The sequence below is a fragment of the Dama dama genome, chromosome Y (genome assembly GCF_033118175.1).
Source record: "Dama dama isolate Ldn47 chromosome Y, ASM3311817v1, whole genome shotgun sequence".
In the NCBI taxonomy this organism is placed as follows: domain Eukaryota; kingdom Metazoa; phylum Chordata; class Mammalia; order Artiodactyla; family Cervidae; genus Dama; species Dama dama.
This window is the reverse complement of record NC_083715.1, coordinates 1,599,396-1,615,585: the sequence shown is the minus strand read 5'-3', so window position 1 is coordinate 1,615,585 and position 16,190 is coordinate 1,599,396.

Here is a 16,190-nt window from a genome sequence, read left to right as displayed (position 1 = left end):
ACAATTTCACTCATCTCACACGCTGGTGAAGTAATATGCAAAATTCTCCAAGCCTGGCTTCAGCAACACATGAACCATGAACTTCCAGATGTTCAAGCTGGTTTTAGAAAAGGCAGAGGAACCAGAGACCAAATTGCCAACATCCAATGGATCATTGAAAAAGCAAGAGACTTCCAGAAAAACATCTATTTCTGCTTTATTGACTACACCAAAGCCTTCAACTGTGTGTATCATAATAAACTGTGGAAAATTCTGAAAGAGATGGGAATACCAGACCACCTGACCTGCCTCTTGAGAAACCTGTATGCAGGTCAGGAAGCAACAGTGAGAACTGGACATGGAAAAACAGACTGGTTCCAAATAGGAAAAGGAGTATGTCAAGGCTGTATATTGTCACCCTGCTTATTTAACTTGTTTGCAGAGTACTTCATGAGAAACGCTGGGCTGAGAAGAGTACAAACGGGAATCAACATTGCCAGGAGAAATATCAATAACCTTAGATATGCAGATGACACTACCTTATTGGCAGAACGTGAAGAGGAACCAGAAAGCCTCTTGACGAAAGTGAAACAGGAGAGTGAAAACGTTAGCTTAAAGCTTAACATTCAGAAAACTAAGATCATGGCACCTGGTCCCATCACTTCCTGGCAAATAGATGGGGAGACAGTGGAAACAGTGGCTGAATTTATTTTGGGGGTCTCCAAAATCACTGCAGATGGTGATTGCAGCCGTGAAATTAAAAGATGCTTAGGCCTTGGAGGGAAAGTGATGACCAACCTATATAGCATTTTTAAAAACAGAGACATGGATTTAGCTTTCAACTAATAAAAATAAATTGAAAACAAACAAACAAACAGAGACATTACTTTGCCAACAAAGGTCCGTCTAGTTAAGGCTATGATTTTTCCAGTTATCATGTATGGATGTGAGAGTTGAAATGTGAAGAAAGCTGAGCCCCGAAAAACTGATGCTTTTGAACTGTGGTGTTGGAGAAGACTCTTGAGAGTCCCTTGGACTGCAAGAAGATCCCACCAGTCCATCCTAAAGGCGATCAGTCCTGGGTGTACATTGGAAGGGCAGATGCTGAAGCTGAAACTCCAATACTTTGGCCACCTCATGTGAAAAGTTGACTCATTAGAAAAGACCCTGATGCTGGGAGGGACTGGGGGTAGAGGAGAAGGGGAGGACAGAGGATGAGATGGCTGGATGGCATCACTGACTCGATGGACATGAGTTTGAGTAAACTCTGGGAGTGGTGATGGACAGGGAGGTCTGGAGTGCTGCGATTCATGGGTTCACAAAGAGTCAGACACAACTGAGTGACTGAACTGAACTGACTTGGAGAAATGTCTGTTTAGTTCTTTGGCCCAATTTTTGACTGGGCTGTTTCTTTTTCTAGAATTGAGCTGCATGAGCTTCTTGTATATTTTTTAGATTAATTCTTTGTCAGTTGTTTCATTTGTTATTATTTTCTTCCACTCTGACAGATGACTTTGCACATTTCTTATACTTTCTGTCATTGTGCAAAAGCTTTTAAGTTTAATTAGGTCCATTTGTTTATTTTTGCTTTTATTTCAATTACTCTGTAGGGTGGGTTATAGGTGATCCTGCTGTGATATTTGTCAGACAATCTTTTGCCTATGTTTTCCTCTAGGGGTTTTGTAGTTTCTGGCCTTACATTTAGGTCTTTAATCCATTTTGAGTTCACTTTTGTGTATGGTTTTAGAAAGTGTTCGAGTTTCATTCTTATCCAAGTCGTTGACCAGGTTTCCCAGGTTTGTTAAAGAGATTGTCTCTTCATCATTGTATATTCTTGCCTCCTTTGTCAATGATAAGGTGCCCATATGTGTGTGGATTTATCTCCAGGCTTTCGATCTTGTCCCATTGATTTATATTTCTTTCTCTGTGTCAGTACCATACTGTCTTGATGGCTGTAGCTTTGTAGTATACTCTGAAGTCAGGCAGGTTTCTACCTGCATTTTGACTTCTCTTTCTGAAGATTACTTTGGCTATTTGAGGTTTTTTGTATTACCATACAAATTTTGGAATAATTTGTCCCAGTTCTCTGAAAAATACCGTTGGTAGCTTGATACAGATTTCATTGAATCCATAGATTGCTTTGTGTAGTATATTTATTTTCACTATATTGATTCTTCTGATGCAGGAACAAACATCCGTTTGTGTCATCTTTGATTTCTTTTATCAGGGTTTTACAGTTTTCTATATATGGGCCTTTTGTTTCTTTCGGTAGATACATTCCAAAGTATTTTATTCTTTTTGTTGCAACGATGAATGTAATTGTTTCCTTAATTTCTCTTCATATTTTCTCATTGCTGGTGTATAGGAATCCAAGGGACTTCTTTCTGTGTGTTAATTTTATATCCTGCAGCTTTGCAATATTCATTGATTAATTCTAGTAATTTTTTGGTGGTGTCTTTATGGTTTTCTATGTAGAGGATCATGTCATCTGCAAAGAGTGAGACTTTGACCTCTTCTTTCCAATCTGGATTCCTTTTTTCTTCTGTGGCTGCAATGGCTAAGACTTCCAAAATTATGTTGACGAGTAGTGGTGAGAGTTGACACCCTTGTCTTGCTCCTGACTTTTTGGGAAATGTTTTCAATTTTTCACCATTAAGGATAATGTTTGCTGTAGGTTTATCATATATGGCTTTTCTTATGTTCGGGTATGTGCTTTCTATGCCTGCCTTCTGTGTTGTTTATATCATAAATGGATGTTGAATTTTGTCAAAGTCTTCCTTTGCATCTATTGAGAAAATCATACGGTTTTTATATTTCAATTTGTTAATGTGGTGTATCCCATCGATTAATTTGTGAATTTTGAAGAATTCTTGCAGTACTGGGATAAAGCCAAATTGGTCATGATGTGTATTTTTACAATGTTGTTGAGTTCTTTTTGCTAGAATTTTATTGAGGATTTTTGTATCTATGCTCGTCGATGATATTGGCGTGTAGTTTTCTTTTTTGTGGCATCTTTGTCTGGTTTTAGTATTAAGGTGTACCATTGAATTTTTGTGCTGATGTTGGGGTCTTCTCTGAAATTCCACACTCACCACGTGGCCTTTCACCACCACTGCACAGACAAAGCTGGAAATGATTTAAGGCTGGCTCAGGATAATACTGAAGGGCTGGGGGCAGAAATGGAAAGGAATACCAAAAGGGCAGAATGTGGTACCTAGGGATTCCATCTCCCACATAGCTGGGCACAGGCATTTTCAACTACTGAAACACCTGTTCCATGTTTGTGTTGTGCCCCCTGTGCCTTGCATGTGTGCATGTCCATGCACGTGATTATGTTGCCCGTGTCTGTGTGTGTGTGTTTCTTCACCATTATAGGTGCTGACATGAAGGCAGCAGGATGAGATTTGGAGCAAGCAGAAGAGGAGGCAAAAGGCATCCACAGACAGAGGGAGACTGGTCAATATATTTCTGCAGTGCCCCTTTCCAGGACTGTAAATTAGAAAGAATGGCCGATGATAACTCAGGATACTTGTTCCACGAACCTGGAATGACCTTAAGATACATAAACAAGCTCAAAATTTCTTCTGTGTTGTTTTGTGTGTTTGTACTGGGAAGAAGGTGTGGAGGATCTGAGGTCTCACCCAAAACAAATCAAGTGGCATGGGGCTTTTTAGCTACAACCTGTGGACCCGGTAAAGGGCCTACTGTGAACTGAAACATAAGATCTTTCAGAAGCAGAATCTCCAACTGGACAAAGAAGCTCCGTCATCTGGGGAATCCCTAGCTTTCGGGTAAAATTTGGAACCCTTGGGTGTTGCTTGTGGAATTCACATTATCTGGGCAGTTATGAAAGCAGTGTACAGATCCGGCAGATAGGGTAGAAAATGTGTTTGTTGGATTATGACTATTCTATGCTGCTGCTGCTAAGTCGCTTCAGTTGTGTCCGAATCTGTGCGACCCCATAGACCTCCTGCAAATCATTTTCTGAGACTATGGGTGCTTCTTAATGTTCTAATTGGCACAAATTGACACTTGATGTTTAGGTGCAGCAGATCAACTCGTAACTGCCATTAACACAAGAGACTCTTCAAGGAAAGAGTTGTCTGCTACACAGGTCTTCTCCAAAAAACTGAATGAACTTGGGGTTAAATTGGGATTTGTAAGTGCCCATGCTAGTTTGTAGCTAGGAGTGTTTGTTTTCCAGAAATTAGCTATGCTTTAGGAGGCTGAGATGGAGTTTGGTGCCTTGCTGTTAGAAACAAAAGGAAGGATTTTTGGGCCTTCAACCTGTCTGTGTTGAAGGAAGGTGACTAGTTACTAGTAACAAGTTGAACTGAGATACTGCTGGGCTACCTTTTAGGCTAGGTTTCTTCTTCCAGCACTTTCACGTCTAGCCTCTAGAAACTCCTTGACATAAAGAGGTTTGTGAACCACCCTCAGATGTCAGCCGAATGACCAAGATGAAGACACGCTTAGCTACCTGTCCAAGTTGAATATCAGGCTGGGGACACTGATATTGTGCAGGGGAGGTGACCACAGAGGAGAGGGAAAGTGATTTATCCTGGACAAGCAGGAAGTACAGCTCTTCTGTAGAGAGATTTTGTACCTCACCTTCCCGGTAGATGGAATAAATCAGATATCCCAGTCAATGCTGTATGAATGAATCTGTGACCTTGGCATTATTAATCAAGGTGGCTAAACAGCCACCTGAATTCACCTAAGCTAACCTAACTTTACATTTTCTGATTCTTCTGTGGGCTCAAACCTTCCTTTGAAATGTCCCTTTGTGGATTCAGTCCACATGGTGCAGTTTACTTAAGTAATTGATTTTCTTATTGAAGGATGATTGCTTTACAAAATTTTGCTGTTTTCTGTCAAATCACAACATGAATCAGACATAGGTATACATATATCCCCTCCCTTTTGAAACTCCCTCCCATCTCCCTCCTGAACTCACCCTTCTAGGTTGATACAGATACCCTGTTTGAGTTTCCTGAGCCATAGACAAAATTCCCAATGACTATTTTACCCATGGTAATGTAAGTTTCCATGTTAGTCTTTCTGTGCACCTCTCCTTCTCCTCCCCTCTTCCCATATCCATAGGTCTATTCTTCATGTCTGTTTGTCCATTTGCCCTGTAAAATAAATTCTTCAGTATCATTTTTCTAGAGTCTATATGTGACAAACTATGGTATTTATCTTTCTCTTGAAGTCCCATAAACTTAATTGTATATATAAATATACATCTTTCTATTTGGTTACACTTTGTTGTCCTGGTTCTTGTAGTTGCTGGTCTAAGACTTCCTTTGTCATGTTAGCATAAGGATGACCTTTGATTTAACATTTGCCTGCAAAGTTAATATAATTGGTTTCCTCATGCAAAGCTTCTATTAATTTGCTTATCTAACCTGCAAATGGCAAATTCACAATTGTTTCACTTCATGCCCTTTAATTTTCGTTGAAAATTAGAGGTTTTGAATTTTGGAATTCAGTAAATGGAGAGGAAGCTTCTACCCTCATATTCATTTGTGACTGCTGGTTTTACTGGATTATTTTGGTTACTTTGCCCAAACAATTTTTGTATAGACTATTTTCTTTGTAATGTAGTGTGTAGTCAGTGACATCTCTGTTCCAGTACATAGGTGGCAAAAAGATATTCTTCTTAATCTTTGGGATGGAGAGACAAGGAGTAGAGGAGAACAGTAAAAGATGAGGTTTGTTTGCTCATTTTTTTGTTTATTTTAAACCACAGTCCTAGTCTTTGCAGATAATATAGGGGTTTGGGTACATGCCAACATCACTGTATACACATTCATTTTCCCAAATTTTCCCATCCAGTTCACTTGGAGAATACAGATTAACCAGAGGTAGAAACTTAGGACCTTCTCAACTCCCTTCTGAGTCTGTGAATGTGTGAGACCTTGTCTATCTAGAGGCAGAATGGGCAAGTTCCTCCCTTACCCTCTCTGAGGTCGTGTTGGGTCTCCTGATAATTATGTGAGCTCAAGAGAGATTAAGAAAAATAAACTAATTTAGTTCATGCACACAGAGGTCTCACAGAAATAGGATGTCTGAAGTGACTGAAGTAGGCTGAATGAATGTGATTTTGGACAAATATTTATTTATAGGTTTAGTCCAACAAAGAAATCTATGTTTGGAAAAGTATGTTAATAAAGAACAGTCATTTATTTTATATTGCTTTCTTACCCTTCAACTCCCTAATTCTGGGACCAAGGATTATTTCTAGCCTCCTGTCATAGGGAGAGTAACATCACATGAATTTATTTTTCACTTTCAGAGAGAGAGGAGGGGAGTGTAATATTGTAGTTTTTTAATCATTTCCCCTCACTGACCATTTGCCAGGCTAGCTTAAACAGCCAACATGCCATCAAGTTATGTTTTGAGAATCCTGATCTGGGTTCCAAGAGTTCCCACCTCTGCAACTTCCCTGGCAGCTTTGCAAATTCAAAGCTAAGTTGGTGGCTTAAGAGAGCACACGTGGGTCACTAGCTCAGTGTTAAGAAATCTACAAGAGAGAAAAGAACATAGGTTAGAATGAAGATGAAGGAACTAAACAGAACAAATCAAAGTACATTTCCAGTCTATTTGGTCTTTTCCTTCTACAGGAAGATAATCCTTGGGAGAACAGGCAAACAGTTGCAAAGAGAAAAGTACCCAGTTAGGTAGAGCAGGGGTACCTTGCTCTGGAGGTTTTGGGTCTCAAGGCAGTGCTGGACCTGTGATGAGGGCAGGAGATTGACAAAGAATGATCATGAGAGGTGAAGGCTGAGAAGGAGATGCTCCAAGTCAGCTCAGCCCAAGGCCCTGTGCCATGTGTGTGTGGTTCCTGGAAGGGAAACTCAAGGAATGGAGTTATGCTAAAATGATTGATACTGTGAACCTGTCCAAGGCGATGCAAGAACAAAGAGCACACAGTGAATAGCACTCAGCTGTCCATGGAATGCACTTCCAGACCCTCAAATCTCTTTGCAGATCAGTCCCACACACAAGAAAATCTCAAGATTTTGTAACCTTCCAGGAAAACATGTGAAGGTGAAATAAGGCACTGACTTGATCGACAAGGGAATGAAAGCAATCAAGTGGTACCAAAAAACAACAACCACAACAAGGGAGTGATTACATGAACAAGTGAACTTTGTATAATTCACATATGAAAATCTGGGGGAAATATTTTCCTCTATTAATATGAAACCTCTGTATTTCACATATGAAAATGAGGATGAAGCTCTTCACACATGAAATAAAGAAACTTATGTTTTCCATATGAAGATCAGTTCCTGATATTTTGCATGAAATATAGAATTTTCTACACAAAATATAAATCTGTATATTTCATGTATGAAAATATTCTTGATTTTTTCAATCAAATATGGACTTTTTTTCCATTTATTTTTATTAGTTGGAGGCTAATTACTTTACAATATTGTAGTGGCTTTTGCCATACATTGACATGAATCAGCCATGGATTTATATGTATTCCCCATCACGATCCACCCTCCCACCTCCCTGTCCCCCACCCCCGATCCCTCTGGGTCTTCCTAGTACACCAGGCCTGAGCACTTGTTTCATGCATCCAACCTGGGCTGGTGATCTGTTTCACCCTTGATAATATAAATATAATGCTGTTCTCTCAAAACATCCCACCCTCGCCTTCTCCCACAGAGTCCCTAAGACTATTCTGCACATCTGTGTCTCTTTTTCTGTTTTGCATATAGGGATATTGTTGCCATCTTTCTAAACACCATATATATGCATTAGTGTACTGTATTGGTCTTTATCTTTCTGGCTTAATGGGTTCTGATTGAAATGAATTATTTTCAACGGCTGAGTAATATTCCACGGTGTATATATACCACATTTTCCTTATCCATTCGTCTGTTGATGGACATATAGTTTGCTTCCATGTCCTGGCAATAGTAAACAGTGCTGCGATGAACATTGGGGTTCATGTGTCTCTTTCAGATCTGGTTTCCTTGGTGTGTATACCCAGAAGTGGGTATATGCTGGGTCATATGGCAGTTCTATTTCCAGGTTTTTAAGAAATCTCCACACTGTTCTCCATAGCGGTTGTACTAGTTTTCATTCCCACCAACAGTGTAAGAGGCTTCACTTTTCTCCACACCCTCTCCAGCATTTATTGCTTATAAACTTTTGGATAGCAGCCATCCTGACTGGCGTGTAATGGTACCTCACTGTGGTTTTGATTAGCATTTCTCTGATAATGAGTGATGTTGAGCATCTTTTCATGTGTTTGTTAGTCATCTGTATGTCTTCTTTGGACAAATGTCTGTTTAGTTCTTTGATCCATTTTTTGATTGGGTCATTTATTTTTCTGGAATCAAGCTGCAGGAGTTGCTTGTATATTTTTGGAATCCAGATAGGAAAAGAAGAAGTGAAACTCTCACTGTTTGCAGATGGCATGATCCTCTACATGGAAAACCCTAAAGACTCTACCAGAAAATTACTAGAGCTAATCAACGAATATAGTAAAGTTGCAGGATATAAAATTAACACACAGAAATCCCTGTGCGTTTTACACTAACAATGAGAAAACAGAAAGAGAAATTAAGGAAACAATACCATGCACCATTGCAACAAAAATAATAAAATACTTAGGAGTACATCTACCTAAAGAAACGAAAGACCTATACATAGAAAACTATAAAACACTGATGAAAGAAATCAAAGAGGACACAAACAGATGGAGAAACACACCGTGTTCATAGATTGGAAGAATCAATGTTGTCAAAATGACTATACTACCCAAAGCAATCTATAGATTCAATGCAATCTCTATCAAGCTACCAATGGTATTTTCCACAGAAATACGGATTTCTTTTATGTTTCAGACAAAATAGAAATCAGCATCAGGATATTTCTCCATGAAACGTGGAACTCTTTTTTTTTTTTTTTTTTTTAAATTAGTTGGAGGTTAATTACTTCACAACATTTCAGTGAGTTTTGTCATACATTGATATAAATCAGCCATAGATGTACACATATTCCCCATCCCGATCCCCACTCCCACCTCCCTCTCCACCCGATTCCTCTGGGTCTTTCCAGTGCACCAGGCCCAAGCACTTGTCTCATGCATCCCACCTGTGCTGGTGATCTTGTTTCACCATAGATAATATACATGCTGTTCTTTCAAAACATCCCACCCTCACCTTCTCCCACAGAGTTCCAGAGTCTGTTCTGTATTTCTGTGTCTCTTTTTCTGTTTTGCATATAGGGTTATCGTTACCATATTTCTAAATTCCATATATATGTGTTAGTATGCTGTAATGTTCTTTATCTTTCTGGCTTATTTCACTCTGTATAAGGGGCTCCAGTTTCTTCCATCTCATTAGGACTGATTCAAATGAATTCTGTTTTAACGGCTGAGTAATATTCCATGGTGTATATGTACCACAGCTTCCTTATCCATTCATCTGCTGATGGGCATCTAGGTTGCTTCCATGTCCTGGCTATTATAAACAGTGCTGCGATGAACATTGGGGTGCACGTGTCTCTTTCAGATCTGATTTCCTCAGTGTGTATGCCCAGAAGGGGGATTGCTGGGTCACATGGCAGTTCTATTTCCAGTTTTTTACGAAATCTCCGCACTGTTTTCCATAGCGGCTGTATTAGTTTGCATTCGTGGAACTCTTTTTTGCACACATGAAGATCTGTGCTCTTATTTTCCTACCCGAAAATAAAGAGTTCCCTATATTTCCTATGTAAGAGTCTTATGCTGATTTGAAACATCGAATTTTCAAGTGAAATATAGAATTTCCTTTATTGTATATTTTAAAATCTGGATGGATGTATTTCTACATAGCAATTGGAATTTTCATGAATTTTTGATAAAATCTGTGCAGTGACTTTCCTCAAAGAATTAGGAAAAATCATCTGTAAAATTTGATTTTTTTTTTTTGTAAAATTTGATTTTTGATCATCAAGCCTGAAACAGGAAATGTCATCTACTTTTCATATGAAAAGATGAACACAGCTTCTCCTATGTGGATATTGGATTTCTCTCTTTATTTCATGTAATAATATGTGTGCAGGTTTCCTACTTAAAATATTCTCCACTTTTTACGTGAATATCAGTCTTCTGGATGTCTTCCATACAATATAGACTTCCTAATAAATATGTATCTAACATTTGCACCCATTTTACTACATTAAAATATGAAATCTCCATGTTTCACATATGAAAATCTATGTGCAGATTTCTAATGTGGAATCTTGAGTTCTCTGGAATTTACATATGGAAATTCACTTGATGATTTTTCCTACATGGACAATAGGATGATCTATTTTTTCCATTATCCTGTAGGTGCTGATATATGGATTTCTGCATACTGTACATATCAAGTTTTGAGTGTGGAATTTTCTATTTGAAAATATGAGCCCAGATTTTCATAAGCACAATAGATTAGTCCATACTCTGTTCAGTGAATCTGAGATTATTTTTATTTGTGAAATACAGAAAATTCTGAATTTCATGTAGGGAAATCTGTATCTACTTCTTTATGTGAAATATGGAGAATTTCATGTAGAATATCATATAGAATTCCATATAGAAAATCCTCCTGTGCACAAATTTGCATTGAAATATCGAGAATATCATATTTCATCGAGGAACACATTGCTTAGGTTTTCAGATGCTAAATAGAGAGAACTCCATAATTCATTTAGTTTCATCAGCACCCGAATCTGATCAAGTTCAGTAGAGAGTGTTTCATATTTTAGATAATGAAATAGACACCAATATTTACTTATGACAACTATAGAGGATTTTGTGTTTCATTTAGAAAATTAGTACCTTCTGTTTGGATATGAAATATAGGAAACTCCAATTTCAAGTGGGAACGACTGCATGTCCATTTCAAAAATTGACATTCAGAGTCTTCCACGTATTTCATAAGTAATAACATTGTTCAGATTTTCATATACAAATTATCTTTTAGTTCCATATTTCATGTTTGAAATCTGAAGCCATCTTCACATATGAAATGTCAGAGATTTTATGTTTCATCTATGAAGAGATGTAAGTAGAATTTTTCACATAAAGTTAAGAAAATTACAAATATTATATTTGAAAATCTCTGACCAGATAGGACTATTAAACAAAGAAAGAAAGGGATGTCCATATTCTTTTTTATTTAGAATTACCCACAAATTCTCAATAAGACCAAAATAAAATTTCAAATTTCTTCTCAGTAAAGTGCTCTTGGATTGTCCCATGTATAATATTGAGAAATCCACCTTGTACCCAGGACAATTTTCACCCATATATTTTAATATAGAAGATTCCAAATTTCTCTAAGAAAATCTGCACACTGATTTTCAATTATGAAATGCAGTGTAGTCCATATTCTTGGATTTTCACACATGTAGTAATGCAAAACCCATATTTCACGTTGGAAAATCAGTGCCAAGATGTTTGCATATGAAATATAGAGAATTCCACATTACATGTTGGAATATCAGCGAACAGATGTGCATATGTGAAATACAGAGGATTCCATGCTTCATTATGGATATTGTGGGAATACATTTTCAATGCAAAATGAAAATGATTCCCAATTTCATTTAAGAAAATCTGTGATTACATTGTCATATGTGATGTGTAGAGAAATCCATATTTCATAACATTCGGCACCAAGGATTTTCATATGTGTAGCAGAGAGAATCGTGTTTCATGTAGGAATTTCTGGACCTAGATTAACGCATGAAAACATGGAAGATTCCATTATTCAGGGACCACTAGTCACACCCAGGTTTCCATCTGTGAAATATAGGGATTCAACCATTCATGTTGGATTTTCTTTTTTATGTGGAATGAACAAAATTATGTGGAATTACAAAGTTCCACATTTCATGATGGAACATCTTCACATAGATGTTCATCTGTGAATTACAAAGAATTCAATATTCTATGTAGGTAATCTGCATCCAGGTTTTTATATAAGAAATACATAGAAGACCAACTTTCATACAGGAAAACCGGTTACTTGCTTTTCTTATATGAATACCTGCATCCCATTTTGCATGTAAAAATATAGAAAAATTTCATAATATAAGTAAAGTATCCAAAGTTGCATTTTGGATGACTGATTTCAGAATTTAGTCTGTGAAATGAGAATTCCAAATTTCCTGTAAAAAAATTTTGCCTAAATTTTCATATGTGAAATGCAGAGAATTTTATAGGTCATCGAGGAAAAAAGAATATCTAACCCAGTTTTTAATTGAGAAAGAATATTTCATTTTTCATGTAGGATAAGGTATGTCCAGATTCTCACATGTTATACAGACGGCTATATTTCTTGTTCACCAAAAACACTATGCCCAGATTTTCATAAATTGTATGTAGAAAGTGTCTTGTTTCAGTAGAGAATCTGTGCCCAGATTTTCTAATGCAAAACATATAGAAGTCAATATTTCTTATAAGATAATTTGTCTCCAGGTTTTCCTATGCTAAACACAGAGAATTCCATATTCATGTAGGAAAATCAGAGTGCAGCTTTTCATGTGTGATGTTGAAAGCTTTGAATATTTCATACTGGATAAGATGTGTCCAAAATGTCATATGTGAAATATACAGTATTCCACACTTCAGGGAGTATGGTTGATATCCTGTTATTCATATATGAAAAGTAGAGAATTCAATATTCCTAACATTGCAATCATATGTTCATATGTCATATATAGAAAATTTCAAATTTCTTGTATAAAGTGTTGTGTTCAGATTTTCTTTTTTTAAATATAAATATGTTTATTTTAACTGGAGGCTAATTATTTTACAATAATGTAGTAGTCTTGCCATACATTGACATGAATCTGCCACAGGTGTATATGTGTTCCCCATCCTGAACCCCCCTTGCACCTCCCTCCCTATCCCATCCCTCTGGGTCATCCCAGTGCACCATCACTTGAGCCGTGAGCTGTGAGCTTTGTGATTCTTTTCACATATGATGATATGCATGTTTCAATGCCATTCTCCGAAATCATCCCACCCTCTCCCTCTCACACAGAGACCAAAAGACTGTTCTATACATCTGTGTCTCTTTTTTGCTGTCTCCCTTATAGGGTTACCATAACCATCCTTCTAAATTCCATACATATATGCATTAGTGTACTGTACTGGTGTTTTTATTTCTGGCTTACTTCACTCTGTATAATAGGCTCCAGTTGTATCCACCTCATTAGAACTGATTCAAATGTATATTTTTTAATGGCTGAGTAATATTCCATTGTGTATATGTACCACAGCTTTCTTATCCATTCCCCTGCTGATGGACATCTAGGTTGTTTCCATGGCCTTCCTATTATAAACAATGCCACAATGTACATTGGGGTGCATGTGTCTCTTTTAATACTGGTTTCCTCAGTGTGTATGCCCAGTAGTGGGATTGCTGAGTCAAATGGAAGTTATATTTTCAGTTTTTCTAAGGGATGTTCTTCACAATGTTCTCCACAGTGGCTGTACTAGTTTGCATTCCCACCAACAGTGTAAGACTGTTCCCTTTTCTCCACACCCTCTCCAGCATTTATTGCTTATAGACTTTTGGATAGCAGCCATTCTGCCTGATGTGAAATGACTTTTCAAATGTGAAATAGAGTTTACTTCATAGTTAATTAGGATAACATGAACTCTGCACAGATTAGCATATTAAAATATAGGAAATATCATACTGCTTGTTTGAAAAGCTAAGGTGATATTTTCATATACAAAGTATCAGAAGTCCATATCTCATGTATGGATTACTTTATGCAGTCCTGCTTATCAATATTCAGATTTTCTAATTACATGCACAAAAATGCATCCACATGTTTTCATATTAAAATATGTATATATGTATATTTCATCTGTCAAAACTGAACCCATATTTTTATATGTGACATACAGAGTTCATATTTCAGGTTTAAAGAAACCTTTACCAGGCTTTTCTTTTTTTTATTTTTTATTATTTTTTATTTTTTTTATTATTATTATTTTTTTTTCCAGTGGGTTTTGTCATACATTGATATGAATCAGCCATGGATTTACATGTATTCCCAATCCCGATCCCCCCTCCCACCTCCCTCTCCACCCGATTCCTCTGGGTCTTCCCAGTGCACCAGGCCGGAGCACTTGTCTCGTGCATCCCACCTGGGCTGGTGATCTGTTTCACCATAGATAGTATACATGCTGTTCTTTTGAAATATCCCACCCTCACATTCTCCCACAAAGTTCAAAAGTCTGTTCCGTATTTCTGTGTCTCTTTTTCTGTTCTGCATATAGGGTTATCGTTATCACCTTTCTAAATTCCATATACATGTGTCAGTATGCTGTAATGTTCTTTATCTTTCTGGCTTACTTCACTCTGTATAAGGGGCTCCAGATTCATCCATCTCATTAGGACTGGTTCAAATGAATTCTTTGTAATGGCTGAGTAATATTCCATGGTGTATATGTACCACATCTTCCTTATCCATTCATCTGCTGATGGGCATCTAGGTTGCTTCCATGTCCTGGCTATTATAAACAGTGCTGCGATGAACATTGGGGTGCACGTGTATCTTTCAGATCTGGCTTCCTCAGTGTGTATGCCCAGAAGTGGGATTGCTGGGTCATATGGCAGTTCTATTTCCAGTTTTTTAAGAAATCTCCACACTGTTCTCCATAGCGGCTGTACTAGTTTGCATTCCCACCAACAGTGTAAGAGGGTTCCCTTTTCTCCACACCCTCTCCAGCATTTATTGCTTGTAGACTTTTGGATAGCAGCCATCCTGACTGGTGTGTAATGGTACCTCATTGTGGTTTTGATTTGCATTTCTCTAATAATGAGTGATGTTGAGCATCTTTTCATGTGTTTGTTAGCCATCTGTATGTCTTCTTTGGAGAAATGTCTGTTCAGTTCTTTGGCCCATTTTTTGATTGGGTCATTTATTTTTCTGGAATTGAGCTGCAGGAGTTGCTTGTATATTTTTGAGATTAATCCTTTGTCTGTTTCTTCATTTGCTATTATTTTCTCCCAATCTGAGGGCTGTCTTTTCACCTTACTTATAGTTTCCTTTGTAGTGCAAAAGCTTTTAAGTTTCATTAGGTCCCATTTGTTTAGTTTTGCTTTTATTTCCAATATTCTGGGACGTGGGTCATAGAGGATCTTGCTTTGATTTATGTCGGAGAGTGTTTTGCCTATGTTCTCCTCTAGGAGTTTTATAGTTTCTGGTCTTACATTTAGATCTTTAATCCATTTTGAGTTTATTTTTGTGTATGGTGTTAGAAAGTGTTCTAGTTTCATTCTTTTACAAGTGGTTGACCAGTTTTCCCAGCACCACTTGTTAAAGAGGTTGTCTTTTGTCCATTGTATATCCTTGCCTCCTTTGTCAAAGATAAGGTGTCCATAGGTTCGTGGATTTATCTCTGGGCTTTCTATTCTGTTCCATTGATCTATATTTCTGTCTTTGTGCCAGTACCATACTGTCTTGATGACTGTGGCTTTGTAGTAGAGTCTGAAGTCAGGCAGGTTGATTCCTCGAGCTTCATTCTTCTTTCTCAAGATTACTTTGGCTATTCGAGGTTTTTTGTATTTCCATACAAATTGTGAAATTCTTTGGTCTAGTTCTGTGAAAAATACCGCTGGAAGCTTGATAGGGATTGCATTGAATCTATAGACTGCTTTGGGTAGAATATCCATTTTGACAATATTAATTCTTCCAATCCATGAACACGGTATGTTTCTCCATCTGTTTGTGTCCTCTTTGATTTCTTTCATCAGTGTTTTATAGTTGTCTATGTATAGGTCCTTTGTTTCTTTAGGTAGAGATACTCCTAAGTATTTTATTCTTTTTGTTGCAATGGTGAATGGTATTGTTTCCTTAATTTCTCTGTCTGTTTTTTCATTGTTAGTATATAGGACAGACAACACTGAAATACAAAGGATCATAAGAGACTACTCCCAGCAGCTCTATGCCAATAAAATGGAAAACTTGGATGAAATGGACAAATTCTTAGAAAAGTATAACTTTCCAAAACTGAACCAGGAAGAAATAGAAGATCTTAACAGACCCATCACAAGCAAGGAAATCGAAACTGTCATCAAAAATCTTCCAGCAAACAAAAGCCCAGGACCAGATGGCTTCACAGCTGAATTCTACCAAAAATTTAGAGAAGAGCTAACACCTATCTTACTCAAATTCTTCCAGAAAATTGCAGA